At 44.0% G+C, this 15,889-nt stretch overlaps 1 pseudogene; it reads left to right on the forward strand.

The window, feature by feature from the left end:
* The first annotated feature begins 14,577 nt into the window (after positions 1 to 14,577).
* LOC150039291 (RWD domain-containing protein 3-like) lies at positions 14,578 to 15,487 on the forward strand (annotated as a pseudogene).
* Positions 15,488 to 15,889: the final 402 nt, after the last annotated feature.

A 15,889-nucleotide genomic window follows, 5' to 3' on the forward strand; every position in this document is an offset into this window, starting at 1 on the left:
CAAATCTAATTTTGCTTTTCTTTTACCAGTCTGGATATCTTTAAATACATGCTTGGGAGCTGTCCTTAAACTTTACTTTTTCCTATGGCTAGAGCTCTAGCATTTGAGCCACAGGGTCACTGCCTGCTTTTTTGGAGCAGTTATTTGGGGTTTAGTGTTTCCTAGAGATTCTGGCCAAGGCTCTACCTCTTGTTTCTCAGCACCTCTTTGCAGGTTTTCCTGTTTCTGTTGTACTGTGGAGTTGAACCTAGGGATTTGTGCATGCCTGGCAAGCATTCTACCCCTAGGCCACATTCCCGGCCCTGTGCATTTAAATGGAATACCATGTGTTGTAAGTCCAGTGTATGTTCTCTGCAATTCCAGTGACATTTTCTGAGAGGCTGCAGTCCTGTGTGGGTGGGTGACCACGGGTCTCTTGAACCTCATGCCTATGGGATGACCACCATTCATAAGGAGGATTGGAGCAAGGTACTCCTATCCCATTGAGTGTCCTCCATACTCAATCATGTACCAACGACGAGTCCACTTATTGAAGAAAGAACAGTGATTAAGGTTTACAGGTTCATGGGGTTGTCTATCTTAAGAATAAGGTCTCGAGTTCAATGCATAACAAAAACAAGCAAACTAACAATCCAAAAATCATCTGTCCTGCCTTGCTTTGATTCATTCCTTTTCTAAGATGAAAGAAACACGCTCATATAATGAATGATTGTTGTCCTTAATGTACTCTGTTATCTCTCATCTCCTTTGCTGTCCCTTGGGTATCTCATATTGTTACAGTATCTCACTTTGTTTTCTGATATATTGAATTTATTTGCATTTGGTTATTTGAAATTTGATAGGGAAAGGGAGAAAACCAAGATGGGGGGGAGGGTAGTATGTACCTAGACATGTGAAAGGGTATCAATGTATGTGAATTAATGCACCTTCTATCTGGCAAATATCATGTAACCCTTTTATTAATTGCAATAAAAATATAAAAATACGTAATTTGGGTGTCAGGATAAGTAAGTAAATGAATGAATGTATAATAAATAAATTAATTAAAAAAAAGAAAGTAACAGGCTCAGTGATAGCGGCTTATGCCTGCACTCTAGCTACTCTGGAGTCTGAGATGTCAAGGAGATTCAAAGGCAGCCTATGGAGGAAATTCTGTGAGAGTTAAAGGTCCAAGTATCCACGTGGTACCATAGGAACGTGTGTCTCATGCGGTATAGTACTAACCTGAGACAGGAAAGCTGAGGGACTCTAGCAAAAAGAACTTAGCCCCTGGCAATGTTTGTGTTCCCTTAGGATGACTTTCCCCTGGCCTTCCCTTTTGAGAGCAAGCATACTCCTTATGTTTCATCCTGAGTAGTGTGTCATCACATGTTTACACGAGTGTGGATTAGCCAGAGAGTCAACGAATATGAGTACACATCTCTAATTTTTGTTTGTCATTCATTTAGTACGCATGCACATGACTATTGACAAAGCATACTTAACAGCTCTATGCTAAAAGAAAAAGGCACGTGGAATATGCGAACATAGGGTCAGGTGAATTACTTAAAGAATTATTAACCACACATACACACAAGCACAGACACACACACACACACATAGGGAGAGGAGAGCCGTTAATGACCAGGAAATTTACATATGTTCAGCTACCCAGACTCTCACTGCCCTGAACCTCCCCATGTCACCTGTTGGGTCCAGTAACAGCATCTCCAGAAGTGTCCACGGCCAGGCCTGGCCTTGTTTGGACAGACGTGGGCCAGGCACCCTCTGTGCTCTTCCATGAGGCCCGAGCCTCTCCCATTTGAGAAAAATCTGGCAAACATCTCCTGATCGTCTGTTAGCCACACAAGTGAGCAGTTGGGGGCTTGTGTTGACTGTGGCTGCCGGGATACCAAGGTTCTAAGTTCCACTGTGAAGGAAGTGAGGTCATCTGTGCAGGGCCCTTCAGTTGAGCCCTTCCTTCTGACACACCCTCCCCAGATGACCCCTTTTCTCACCACTTGCTAGTCCTGAGCATGACCTCATCCATTCAGAGTTTCAGCCACTGTTCAATACTACTCTCCCCAGGTAGCCCTGGGTGCAGCAGCCACACCACCTTAGAGGAGATACAGATGGGCTCTGTGCCTCCTGGTGCCCAGTCCTGTATCCCTTTAACCACAATTTCCAATGTCCTAAGCTGGTGACTTCAAAGAGATAGAACAGGGCAATGGTAAGGAGAGGAGTCATGTAAGATTCTATGGGATGCCCGGTGGACAGGCCTCAGGGCTAAACTCCACCACGTCCCAAGCTGCAAACAGAAAAGCACTGAGGCTCAGCCCAGTATGTTCTGGCCACTGACAGAGTCTCTCAGTCTACAACCACAAGACCGTCCTCACAGGGCCCTGAGATGGAGGCCTGGCTGAATCCTGTCTGTCTGATGGAGTTAGGAAAATTTGATTTCGTCCAAGTGTGTGGCTATCAGCAGTGGGTTAGGGGACACTGTATTTCAGCTTGGAAAGGTGATGTCATTTGTAGGCCCTATGATATTCCTTGACACCTGTCCCTTCATGTCCCCTCATCCACACTGACCTCTGGACTGGGATGCTCCTATTTATGCCTCCAATGGAGCTTGGAAGACAGATATAAAATTGTTAATGTTTGTGTTCTTTCCTGGTGCCAGTTGTGAGGCTTACATTCTGGTTCTGGGTACTGTCCTTGAGCTTCTTGGCTCCAGGCTGGTACTCTATCACTTCAGCCACTCTTCTACTTTTGACCTTTGAGTGTCAGGAACTTTTCTTCTGGAGACGGCTTGGAACCTCAGTCTCCACATCTTAGCCCCTGAGAAGCTATTAGTACAGTGGTTCCTCATTGGCGCCTGGTTTCTATCATGAATTTTCACTGTTGTGTATCACATCTCCTTTTCCTTTCAACTGCTGGACCCACTGTTGTTGTCGTGACCTTCCTGACAGGCCAATATCTGAAGGTCCTTTCGTGGACTCTATGTCATAGACCTTCGCGTGGCCTGCCGAGGAAAATACAAGCAGTGATGATGCCATTCCATTCCCTAGGATTCTCCTCTCTGCTGCTTGTCATGAGCCTGGTCAGGTCTGGAATACTTTTCCTCTCTACGTCCATGACGGACCTGATATAGCCCATGAACACATGGCATCAAGTTTTTCCAGTGCTTTCTTGGATGTTTGAACTCAGGTCTATGTTCTTCCACTGGTCCTCAGTGCTGGGGTAATTGAGGAGTGAGGGAAGAAATTAGGTCACTGTGAGTGTGTCCTTAAATGGGATATTGGGATGAGGGGGTCTTGTGTCTCTGTTTCTGTCTTTCTCTGTCTCTCTCTCTCTCTCTCTCTCTGCCTCTCTCTCTGTCTCTCTCTCTGTCTCTCTCTCTTTGTCTGTCTGTCTGTCTCTCTCTCTCTGTCTCTCTCTCTCTGTCTCTGTCTGTCTGTCTCGCTCTCGCTCTCTCTCTCTCCCTCTCTCTCTCTCTCTCTCTCTCTCTCTCTCTCTCTCTCTCTCTCTCTCTCTCTCTCTCTCTCTCTCTCTCTCTGTCTCCCTCTCTCCGTATCTCTTCCAGACCCTGTGAGGTACTTAGGCCTCCCCTTTTAATTGTATTCTAATGTCAGGGAGATGGATGGGGGATTACAGTTACATTCTTCACACATTGGTACATAACTTCTTGAACACTGATTCCCCTTCCTATGTTGTTTTCCCATTTTTCTTCCCGCAACCTCTACTCAATCATTTGTGTTTCCCCATTCCTTCTCTATTTCAATTAAACAAGTAAAGTATATAAAATATACCATAGGCCTCCTCTTCAACTACATGGTGTTATCTTGATATACTGTGCACAAAGCAATATAGCCAACAGGTACATTGACCTGAACCATGAGGCAATATAAACCGTTTTTCCTTTTCAGTGGGTGTTCTCAATTGTTTGGGGACAGGTATCTGACTCTCCAGGTGAAGTGAGTTTTCCATTGAGATGCCTACAGGAGGCCTTCAGGATCCCAATCAGACAAGATCAGAAAAAACAAAGACTAGATACTCTATATTTCAAGCACTGAACGTACACAGCAAGGGATATGAAAATTACAAGAGACAAACTGAAAGAAACATGGGAACATCATTTCAGATTAATAAAGAAAATGATCTCTTAAGAAGTGTTAACAATTTTTACACATGTAGCTCTCATGTTGGTGCATCTAAACTAATGAAGCAAACAGCACTGCATTTGCTAGTGCAGATGGAGTCCAACCTAGTGTTAGTTGGGTGTGGTGATGCCTCAGTCTCCAACAGGCATGATACCCAGACCACTCCTGGACTCAAAACATGAACCAAGAAACATCAGAATTGAATGGCACTATGAACCAAATGGACTTAATCGACAGATACAGGCTATTTTTTTATTTTTTATTGTGATTAATAGAAGGGTTACATTATATTCACCAGATAGAAGGTACATAACTTCACAAACATGGATACCCTTCCTTATGACATGGTCCCCATTTCCCTCCCACTCTCCCCCCGCTTATCTTGACTTCCCTCCTTCCCTATCCAATTTCAAATAACCAATTAAGCACATATAAAATATATCACATAACAAGGTGAAATATTGTAACAATATGAGATAACCAAGGGATGGCAAAAGAGATGAGAGATAACATAGTACATTAAGGATAACAGTCACTCATTTTATGGCTTATCCTGGAGGTCCTTACCTTTAGTGTCATACTATTTGGTCTAATGTCTCTAGATTTTATTCTATGGTAAATCTCTGCTAGGAGAGCCCAAGGTTTCTACTGATTATTACAAATGATGGAGACTTGGTGTTCGATTGATACAGACTGACTTACTTCAGTGTTGTCCCACCATACCTTATATGATGTAGATTGTTATGCTTTGTTCTTTAGGAAAACGTATTTTTTATTTTATATTTATTTTTATTTCATTGTATAGAGGGGTTACAGTGATATTCGCCAGATGGAAGGTGCTTTACTTCTCACACACTGATATCCTTTCTTATGTTTTTGTCCCCATTTCCCTCCCACACCTCCTCACCTCATTTTTCCCCTCCTATTTCAAAGAAACGAGTAAACATCTTTATAATTCACCAGGTACTAAAGTGGGATAATGTAACAATAAGAGATTAACCAAAGGGCAATAGCGAGGCCCCGCTGCATGCCTCCAGCTCCTCCTGCAGCCACTTGGTGCTCTTGCAGGGCATGGCTCCAGGGATGTCAGCTGCAGGCACCGCGCCCGGGCCGGGCTCCATGCCTGGCTCCATGCCCGCTCGGCTGTCCCCGACCCCCATGCTCCCCGGAGCCAACATGGGCGCCGCCCTTCACGGGGGGACGCGCAGCTGGGTTTTCATCGGGAGCGTTGTGGGGGGGGAAGGCGGGGCTGTGGAGGACGGGGGACGACCCCGGTCCCTGGGTGCCCATCTCTGGTCCCCGGGTGCCCAGGCCGCGGCAGACGCCCCACCCCGCCCCGCCCCACCCCAAGCCCTCCAGAGAAGATGCTTGGCACCAAGCCCGCGGAGCCCTCCCCGCTTTGTCTTCTTGTGTCCAAGTCAATGCTCTCTCTGAATGTTCTGTGTGGTGGTGCATCATGCATGAACCTTTGCTCAGGGTTGTCATTGGTGAAGTGGTTTCACACAGTAGTCAAAACTTGAGGTGCTGTTGAATCACTACCATGCCCTGCAAGGGGGCAGAGTTGCAGCCTTTTTTTATATTGCCTGCCTAAATTTGAAGTATTAGAAGAAATTGTGCCATGGGACAAAAACTTATCGAGTTTTGAAAAGTAATACAAACAACAGAACTGCAACACTATTTTTAAAAAGATGATTGAGTTAAAATTATTGAACCATTATTTTACACCTCCTTAAAAAATATTTGAGAAGAAGGTACATGCATTATGTGTCACATTACTGGGCAAACTGTTCAAATATTTTTTTTAAACTTCCCTGTATAGAAAAAAAATCATTAAGGATGTAAAAGCCATGCTTGCCTATTTGCTGTATACATGTAATGAAATTGTAGGTAAAGTGTAGTGCATTGAAACAAATGAACAAAAGTAGAGACTTTTACTATACAAGGGTGCTGGTGCAGAAAAATATATATATATATATTTTTGGAAATGTAGCATTTTATACTTTCAAGTGTTATTAAAAAAAGAAAAAAGAACAAAGAAACCCTTTATTTCATGAACTAATTTTTTCTGGTGGTTGTCAAGAAACAAAAGACCAAAAGAGCCTTTTTGTCTTTCTTTTTTATTTTTTAAGTATTGGAATAAGTCTAAAGAAAAGAAAGTGCCTTATTTTCCTTCCTGGTCATTTAGTCAAGTGTCTTGTAAGATCAGCTCCTCCCTCAGAGTAAAAGTGAATGCATGCTACTCAGTCGCCCAGTATGTGAACGAAGATAGGAGGGAAGGTGAGAGTTGATGCTTTGAATTCTACAGTTTGTGCCATGTTACCTGGATGCAAATTTGCCAAATCTGATACTGTGAAAAAAATTCATACCTTTCCTTAGGTTTGACTAGTAAGTTTTAAAATGTCATTCTTTTAAAAATCATAATTGAGTACTTTGTGTTATTATAGTCTGTACTATTAGCCCAGAGGATTCTAAGAGAAAAATTATGTGAGATCTGCACATCATTTTACAGGCAAAATTAGAGCTTTATTTTCTTCAGAGAAGAGGGGATATCTGGGATTCTTCTTTTTTCCTCTTATTAATTGGAGATAATAGTCTACCTAGCAGACTTCGTCACAGAAATGATCCTTTGCGATTTTCATTCTGAAAATGTTTCTAAGTGATCCACATTTAATCAGTCTTTATCTCCTACCAGATAACTTGTCCATCACTTTGCTGGCTTTAGTAGTCACCCCTACACACACATTTTTGCCCTTCCTTGTTTTTTAAACTTTCAAAGAATGTGAAAAACTAGCATCATTGTGCATAGAAATATGGAACTGAATTTCAGTTTGAGCTTCCAGTTTCTTGTGAAGTTCAAACCATTTTGTACTTGAAGTGATTTGTGTGCAAAGCCTTCATCTAAACACTTGAGTAAATAACCATGAACCGCTCAGTACCAGATGTGGCAAATCTCAAGTGACGGTGGACCCTTAGCTCATCAGCTCGGCCCTCTTCTATACCTTCTCAGCTCCACAGTCAAGGTCAGCAGGAAGCCTAGTGGGCACCTTCAAGGTGACCTCTATCATCTTGTCTCACTTGGAACCGTTTTCAGTTTATTTACTATGCGATAGACATTGCTTCGAACTCAGCTAGCTTTGGTTTTGATTTATTTACAACATATGCTGTGCCATTTTGGTTTTTATTTTGTTTCGTTGGTTAAATAAATTTGCGACACTCAAACACTTGAGGTGATAGTAACAAAATAAACCAGTATTTGATTCAGTTTCATCTCAACTGTTTTGTACCTGGACATTTTAGATGTTTATCAAAGGTCTTTTATGGGGAAGAAAGTAAATGTATGAAACAATAAATGTGTGACATTTATGAGTGATGTTGGCTCTGAACAAACTTTTGAAAACTTAGTAGACAAAATTTTGGATCAACTGAAAAAAAGCATGACTTTTGAAATCTCTGAATGCCTTGGTTCTCAGTATTATCATTCTTTATTGAATTTTTTTCTTATTAAAGTATGCAGTTTTTAAGACTGTTTCTGACAGTATTATGTAATTTTTTTAGTGTGGGTAGATGGGAGTGTCGCTTGTATGTTACCGTACAGCTGACATGTATTTTTTGTCTATTTTTTATTATCTTAATAGTTTCATGCTATGTATGTACCATAACCAACCTATTGCCTATGAAAACATGTAATGTATTTACAGCCATTGTTACAAGTTTATAATGTATTTTTCTATCTTGTTTTATATGTATGTTATATAACAGTCAAAAAGAATTTTTTTCTTGATTGAGAAAAGGATACAAATGCAAAATCCACAATTTTGATAACTGAAAATTGCCAATTGTTTTGCAGTACTTTATAATGCCCCCGCTGTGAAAACAGAGTCCCTCCTCTTCCCCCACCACACTCGCTGTTGTAGTTGTCCTTTTGCTCCTGCCTTCTCCCCCTCAAGTTCTTGAAATGAGCGGTACCTGGGGAATAACATGAGGAAGTCACATGCACTGTCCCTGAGTGTGATGTGTGCAGTTCTTGGTGGCTTCTGAGCACAGGATGGAGCTTGGGATGACAAGAATCACCCTGTTCTTTACACGAGTGGAGCCTGATATACCTCTGGACAGAAGGTGAAAAGGCCTTTACCTGCCTCCTACATATCTGAATGGGCATGGGTTCTCTGTGTCCCTCTAGTGCTTCCTAGTGCGATTCAGATAAGTTCAGGACCCTAGAAAGAATGTCAATCACCTTGAGAATTTGGAAAAGGTTTTGCTTAAGGTCTCAGACAGTGAGGCCACAATGGAGAGAAGGGGGTGTTGATGAGAGGGGAGCTTCTCCAGGCCCCACTCACAATTCTGCACACCCAGCTGTTGAAGGCATGGACCAGGACAGGCATTTTCACAGCCCGTGCCTCTGCTCCAGCCTCAGGCAGTGTGGGTGTTGTCCCTAGCATGCTACTTCCCAGGATTCAAGCAGATTCATGTCGGGGCACCAAATTGGGCCAGATCCTACCCATTGTGTCCAGCTGCTTACCTGCTGACCAGCAGGGTCCGTATGTGCTGTGTGGTAGTGAAGGTGTGGAAGGTTCCCAGGACTATTGGGATGAAGGAGGCATCCCGGAAGAGCAGGGCAGGCACCAGGTGCTCTACCAGTTGCTCCACTTTGCCTCCCCGCAGGTATCCTGCCTTGCAGGGATCAGCAAGGCTTGGGGCTAAAATCTCCCCATACTGGGGTGAAGAAGGAGAAGCAATGGGAAAAGGCTCCTGGCCATACAACAGCTTGGGGCACAACCCCTTTCCCTCCCTCACACACACTCATGTACCCACATCCCACCCAGAATGCAGACACTCATGCCACACAGTAGTAGGTGTGTGGACTCCTGTCCTTCCTGCGCACATGATTCCTCCATACACCTGTGGGATGCAGGGTGGGTTTCTGAGCAGGCCACCAGGCCAAGGCATGACCCATTGTCTGCCAATGAGATCAAACTCTCCAATTTGATTCTGTCTGTGGAATATGGGACAGCAGCAAGAAAACATCCTGGTGCTTCCGAAGTTTGCACACAAATGAGCTGGCTCAGCTGCAGCGCAATATATGAGCTGCTAAGCAGTGCCCCCATTGTTGCCTGGCCCCCCCTTTTTTTGTCCTGTCATCTCTTTAGGTGATGTCACCAACCATGCCCCCCAGAGCCTGAGCCTCACACCTGACCCCTCCAAATGTCCACTGGCTGCTCCCTGGGACCTCTTGCAGGTCAGGAGGAAAACTAGACACAGTCCCCTCCACATACCTTCCCACGGTCCTCTGTCCAGCAAATGTCCTGGTGTTGAGGACATACTTAATGGCTTCCGGCCTGGCACAATCAATCATCTCAAATGTGTTTTACACTACTAGTGTTAGTGCTTTGCTTCAGTCCCCCAGTCAATCCACTTTGCAGGGATTCCACTTAGCACCTGCTTGTGAGGGTGAGGATGTCATCCACTGAATAATACCCTGTGTCCTTCCTAGGCTTGTGAACACTGAGAGCTGCTGTCAGCCTTTATACTGCCTCAAGTAGAGATGTGGTCTCTGCATATTCTGTCTTGACAGAGAATAAATTTCGTTCGTATGTGTTGTGACAAAAAGGAGATAGAGAAGCTACTCACATCCATGTCCTGAGACAGGACATGCCACAGGAATCACACACATTGTCCTTTGCCAGAGGCCAATGGCTCACACAATCCTAACTGCTCAGGAAACTGACCTCTGAAGAACATGTTTCTGAGTCAACCTAGACATGAAAGTCTATGAGAGTCTCATCTTCAATTAATCAGCAAGAAGTAGGAAATTTGATTCATGGCCAATGTGTTGGATTAGCAGGCTTGAGCATAAAGATTCAAGACCCATTGTCCTATTCAAGTGGCAGAACCAGCACAGCAAGAAGTACTACATGGGCATGTATCTGTGATGTCTGCATCACTTCTTGCGCAAGGCAGATGAAGGTGACTCTAGGTAGAAGTGACAAACAGAAATGGAACTCTAAGACAGATATAAGGTATCCACATGAATCCATTCACTGGTACACTCATAGACACACACACACACTCACAAGCAAGCACGCACACACACAGAACTTTGGTAAGTATAGAAGAATAATGAAAATGATGAGAAGGTAATGTTCCCTTCAAAGAGCGACACCTTTGCAATCCCTTCACCCAGAAGAAATGGCAATACAACTGGATGGACAGAATTAGTTGGATCTGTAATGAAAAAAATGCCATCACCCCTCCCTGTATCTTAGCAATTTATATAAAAACCACTTCCTTATTCCACAAAATACAGATGACAAGAGCATCTTGGTCTCCTTCTTATATATGGTAGCAAATACAAACAAAATTTGGTGGATTGTGTAGTGCTTCATTGTATCTGTTACCTTGGGATTCAGCCCTGAGTGGAAAAGCCCTGTTAAGAAAAGAAATAAGGCTATATAGTAGGAAGCTAATTGAAAAGACCTCCAGGATATTGAAACAAAAGCCATACAATGAATGACTGTTGTCCTTAATGTACTATGTTATCTCTCATCTCCTTTGCTGTCCCTTGGATATCTCATATTGTTATAGTATCTCACTTTGTTATCTGATATATTGGATTTATTTGTATTGGGTTATTTGAAATTGGATAGGGAAGGGGGGAAAACCAAGACGGGGGGTGGGCGGTGGAGGGGAGGGTCATGGTGACCAAGACATGTGAAAGAGTATCAATATATGTGAATTAATCCAACTTCTATCTGGCAAACATCATGTAACCCTTTTATTAATTACAATAAAAAATAAATATAAAATAGGGAACGGGGGAAAACAAGATGAGGGGTGGGAGAGGGGGAGGGGGGAAGGGAAATGGGGACCACGACATGTGAAAGGGTATCAATGTGTGGGAAATACGGCACCATTTATCTGGCAAATACCATGTAACCCTTCTATTAATTACAATAAAAAATACAAATAAATAAATAAATATAATAAAAGAAAAGAAAAAGCAAATAGTAAGATGGTTGACATTTGTGAGGAACTTGAATCTGTAGGTAAATTTGTGGATGCTCTGCAGTTGTGAGAATACATATATGGCTTATGCCAATAGAAGATCTTGGGAGGGTCTTATACCACATTGGAATATTTCAGGAAAAAAACAGAGTCATTTCATTATGTTTATAAATTTCTTTTTCTGAAGACACCTGTCTTTGTCAAGGGGCAAAGTGGGATGGGCAATGAGGGGCACAGGAGAGCCTTCCATACCCAACAGAGACAAGAAAGGAGGAGGGTGCCTCCGTGCTGGGAGGTCAGGGAAGTCCAGAAGAGGGAGAATCGTCCAGGAGATTAGGTAAGGATGAAGTGAGAAACTGAGGAGCAGGCAGAAAAAAACATCAGAAATAAACAGACTTGAGGTGGAATGATGACCCCAATGATCAACAGTGTTCCAGGAACTAAAGTGCCATATCTGTAATGCTTTTTCCCAAAAAGCCCTCCAAGTCCATCTAGAGCAACACACAGCACAGAGTGATACACATCTCCTGACTGGTGAACTCAGGGAGATAGTAGGAATGTCAGCATTTGGTAAGTTCCTGTTGGGGAGAGGTCCCTGAGAAGCCCACTTGGGACTGGTGACACACTGAGACCAGCTTGTGCTGTCATAAGATGTGGGACCCTATGGAAACACTGGGTGAGGGCAGGCAACCAGCTGCTGGCTCTGGGTGGAAAGACCTGCTCCAACACAATCACTCAGGACTTCTTTAAACACATAGCCCAGAAGGATAAGGGTTCAATGGATGAGTGCATAGGTTGAGGGTAGGCCAAGAAGTTTTTTATGGAAATGGAGACTTAAGTACAGGGAGACAAGGAGTCTAAGAGAGAGCTAAAGGAGGGAGCAGGACACAGAACCAGCCCTGATGCACAGAGCACCAGTGCACACACAAGAGGCATGTGGTGATTGTTGTTCATTGGCAGCATTCCAGCACTACAGCAAGTACCTGAGAGAAGCCAGGCCTATGGAAGAAAGGCTTGCAGGGCCTCATTGTTGTGGGACTTCTCCCCCAGGGTCAGTTGGGCCTTGTTTCCTGAGCCACCCTCAGCTCTGGAAGGTTCTTTCAGGATTAGCTGTCATGGAAAAGTCTGAATCCACATGAAGCTGAATGGACACAGAGAAGAACCCAGAGGGTCCTCATTCTTCCTCCACTGCTCAGAGACATTGTACACTGGTAGATGACCCACGTTTGGACCTTGTTCTGCAGGGGGAAGGGAATCCCCGTCGTTAGGTAGAGAATTGATTGGCCTGGACCCTGGAGGACCCACCCCGGAAGTCCACTCTGCTCCTCCCGGATCTCCCCGCCCCTTCCGCTGAGGACCCAGAAATAACGGCTCCGCAGGTCCAGTGACTCAATGGCTGACAGCGCGGGTCCGCACCGCCCTGGACTCCCCTTCCTCCCTCTGGAGCCGTCCACGCGGGTCCTCCTGGGCTAGGATGGGGAATAGACTGGAGGGGAGGTGAGCCCTGTCCCGTCCTCCCCAACCCTCCTGCCTGTCCCCTCCATCCTCCTCCGCCGACCTAGTCACCTAACCTCCCACTGGGTTTCCCCTCTGAACAGTCCCACGACCTCTTCCTGGCACCAGGACTGGCCCCGAACCTCCACTTTGCACGTGGATGTGTGGAACATTAACTGAAACCACACCCTTGATAACTATGTCCATGGTTGAATAGGATGTAAAGCTCAGAAACATGTTGGCCTCCCACATCTAAGACATTGTGCTCTTTTACCACGTGTATTTATTTTTCTTTAAGAGATGAATACTTACAATGTATTCATAAGCAGGAGCTATTACAGTATGTATGGTTTTTCATCCCTCAGAAAATCAAATTCCAAAAATATATATTGCAATTATTCCTTACAAATAATCTCATGGAGTTTTAAAATTTTACACACTATTCAGTCTGCCAAATTATACAGCAGTTATCTCCAACACAGAGGCAGATTAAGTCATCATATACAGTATACTATAGACATAGACATTTCAAATATACTATATTAGCCAACGTGAACATTTCCTAGTTAAGTAAGAATCCCTTTCTTTAAGTTACTTGTGGCATGGCTCTGCACTGGATACAAAACAATGAGGATTTAAAATTCAGCACTTGCAGCACTCGGAGTCTAAGTCGGTTAAACTGTAGGTTTGTTCATGGATTCTTCCATTGTCATTTGAGCTTCTCTTCTCAACCAGCTGCTGTCCCTAGTGGAGACACTAGGAATTGCATCCTCTACACTGTCTTCCCTCTCTCTCCTCTTTCTCTCTCTCTCTCCTCCTGTAACACGTCAGACTCTTCAATGGCTTTGACAGCTATTTTCTTGGATGTTTCCTGAATTTCTCCACCTATTATAAACTCATCAAGGATAAAATATGCCTTTTCAAAATTAAAGATGATACCCAGCTCGCAGACCTTTTATAAACAAGTTTGAGCTCCTTCCAGTCAATGAAACTGCTTGTTCGATGACCTCGAGAGAGAATAATCTGATCTATGGATCAGGCAGTATTTAACTAGTCACATAATATGCTATAGCTTACAACAGCCAATGAGGTAAATCTATTACAAGTGCCATATATCACACAATAATGGAAAGAAAAGTTTCAAGAACTTACCAAGTACTAGACAGAAGTGAGTAACAAAGCAGGGATTTGCACCCAGGCAACTTAAACCCAGACTCTAAGCCTCATAGTTGCTGTAAATCCTGCTCAGCCCAATTATTCCTAAGCCATGCAGCTTCATATTTGTTCTCATAGAAGGCACTGAGGATTTTGGGGAATAGAATATTGTCCTATTAATCTTTACATATCCATGACTTAGTGAAATGTACAGCTCATATCAAGAATTTAGTACGTATTTTTCAAAAGTGAATTAATTTCTGATTTGGGCATAAAACATTGGGAAAACATCACAGAATGCTGTACTGACTCAATAAAATTTAAGTGGCGTCCACAGTATTTTCTACGATTTTTCTCACTCTACTAGTAACTTGCATTCCCCATCAAATAGTGGAATTAGGAAGTCCCATGCTGTGGTTCATGTGATAATCTACTAAGCAGGAGGCTGGGATATGGAGGATGAGAGATTCAAGGTCAGGCAGAAAGTTCTGTGAGTTTGTCTCCAAAGTGGCCAGCCAAAACTGGGATATATGGCTCAAGTATTAGAGTGTCAGCCAAGCAAGCAAATCAAGAGAGCATGAGGTCCTGAGTTCAAACATTAATGAAATAGCCAGCAAAATTAGGATATATGGCTCAAGTATTAGAGTGTCAGCAAAGCAAGCAGGTCAAGAGAGCATGAGGTCCTGAGTTCAAACATTAATGAAATAGCCAGCAAAAATTAGGATATATGAGTGGCCGTGAGGCCGCGCTGCTCCCGGCCTGGTGACAGCGGCCGCCGGAAGCGGACATGGCGGCGCTGGTGAGCGACGAGCTGGAGGCTTTGGCGGCGATTTTCTGCGGGCCCCACGAGTGGGAGGTGTTGAGCCGCTCAGGTGAAGACCCCGGGCCATCAGCCTAGGGTGTTCTCCCCGCGGCCCGGCCGGGGGCCCCGCCCCGCGCCCCTCCCCCCTGGCCCTGGCGCTCCGAGACCCAGGCTCCTTCCCTGAGGCCTTGAAACAGAATCCACACCAAGGCTGAAGGACTTGAGATGTGGATATACCCTGAGAGTCGGTATTCCAGTTACCTGTCACCTACCACTTGTGCCTGCCCAGGATCTCAGTTAACTCTGAACTCCTGACCAGGGCCCAGTGGGAGACTAGGAAGGACATGCTACTCGAGCAAGCAGAGACCCTCCTGTCAGAACCTATGGTTCAGGAGTGGGTCCTCTGGTGTCAGCAGAATCTCCGGCATATCCTCAACCAGCCAGAACCCAGAAAGGGCAGCAGCCAGGATGCTTTTGCAGTCAGCCCGACCATGGATGATGGATTGTGGCTGGCTCTTTTGCATCTAGATCCTATGAGAGCAAAGACTAAATACATCAGAACTGTGCAGAAATGGGCTTCTGATTTAAGGCTCACAGGAAGACGGATGTTCATGGGTAAAATAATACTGATTTTACTGCAAGGACACAGAAGCAACATCAAGGAGTACCTGATGCTGCAGAAAACCTCCAAAGTCGATGTGGACTCAAGTGGAAAGAAATGCAAAGAGAAAATGATTAGTGTACTATTGGAAACAAAAGTACAGACAGAACACACAAGGTTTCTGGCATTGGAAGTCAAAGAGTATTCAGTGTGGGATGACTTACAAAAGGAATTTGAAGCTGCAGGACTTCAGAAGGTTTTCCCCGAATTCGTGCTTGGGCTGGTGAAATAAAATGAATGACAGGAGTCTGGATCAAACAGCAGGGCTTTGTTGATGCTGTTGCCCTGGCTTGGTGGAGGGGCTATTGAAAGAATTATAAGGAGGCAATGTTAAGGTTTCTCTCAAGTACAGTCTTTCTCATTCTGGGACAAAAGCTGTGTTTCATAGAATATACGCAGGAAAATGCCTTCCATGTCCTAATTTTTGCCAGGGAAAACTGGGCTTAACAGATGGAACTTTATTTAAAAGATAAAGAGATGAAAGCAAAAAAGCCTTTGTTTTTTTCATATATTTTTATTCTAATTAATAGAAGGGTTACATTATATTCGCCAGATAGAAGGTGCATTAATTCACATACATTGATACCCTTTCTTATGTCTTGGTCCCCATTTCCCTCCTCCCCCACCCCCACCCCT

The sequence above is a fragment of the Megascapheus bottae genome, unplaced genomic scaffold, assembly GCF_031878675.1.
Source record: "Megascapheus bottae isolate mThoBot1 unplaced genomic scaffold, mThoBot2.hap1 HAP1_SCAFFOLD_40, whole genome shotgun sequence".
Taxonomy (NCBI): Eukaryota; Metazoa; Chordata; class Mammalia; order Rodentia; family Geomyidae; genus Megascapheus; species Megascapheus bottae.